Source organism: Bactrocera tryoni, chromosome 2 (assembly GCF_016617805.1).
Source record: "Bactrocera tryoni isolate S06 chromosome 2, CSIRO_BtryS06_freeze2, whole genome shotgun sequence".
NCBI lineage: Eukaryota > Metazoa > Arthropoda > Insecta > Diptera > Tephritidae > Bactrocera > Bactrocera tryoni.
Genome location: NC_052500.1, coordinates 23,704,707 through 23,705,392, shown reverse-complemented (window position 1 = coordinate 23,705,392; position 686 = coordinate 23,704,707).

Sequence of the window (686 nt, the reverse complement as noted above, 5' to 3'; positions counted from 1 at the left end):
AACGTTACAAGCAACCACAGCACGTGCGGGAGAGGATAGATACCGAGAGTTGAGAGGGAAGCAAAACGCATTTGCAGACAAAAAAAGAGACAGACCGAAAAGCGTGAGTACGAAGAGCTTGACAAGCTGCCAAACAGGAGTAATGTTCGAAAATTCTACGAAGATGTCTTAGTCGCCGCATCTGGATTAACTGAAAGTTTCAAAGCTGGAGCATACTCTTGAATCTAAAATGCTGATTTAGTGACTGATGCACAGAGCATACTGGGATTATGAAGGTAACACTTCTCCAGCCTGCTGAATGGCAGTGAAAGCATAACACCTGGAGATGGTGAACCGCAGTCGATGACGATATAGCATTCGTACCATTACCCGACCACGAAGAAGTTCGAATAGCCATTACCCGCCTGAAGAACAACAAAGCGGCGGAGGCCGATGGATTGCCGGCCGAGCTATTCAAATCTGCCGCTGAATAGCTGAGAGGGAGCATGCATCAGCTTCTTTGTAGAATATGGTCGGACGAAAGCTTGCCCGACGATTGCAATTTAAGTGTGTTCTGCTCAATCAAAAAACAAGGACACCCCACAATCAGCGCCTACTACCTTGGGCCTCCTCAAAATCGCATATAAGGTCCTATCGAGCATACTGTGTGAATGATCTACCATGAAAGTCCACCGTCAGAAAACTGA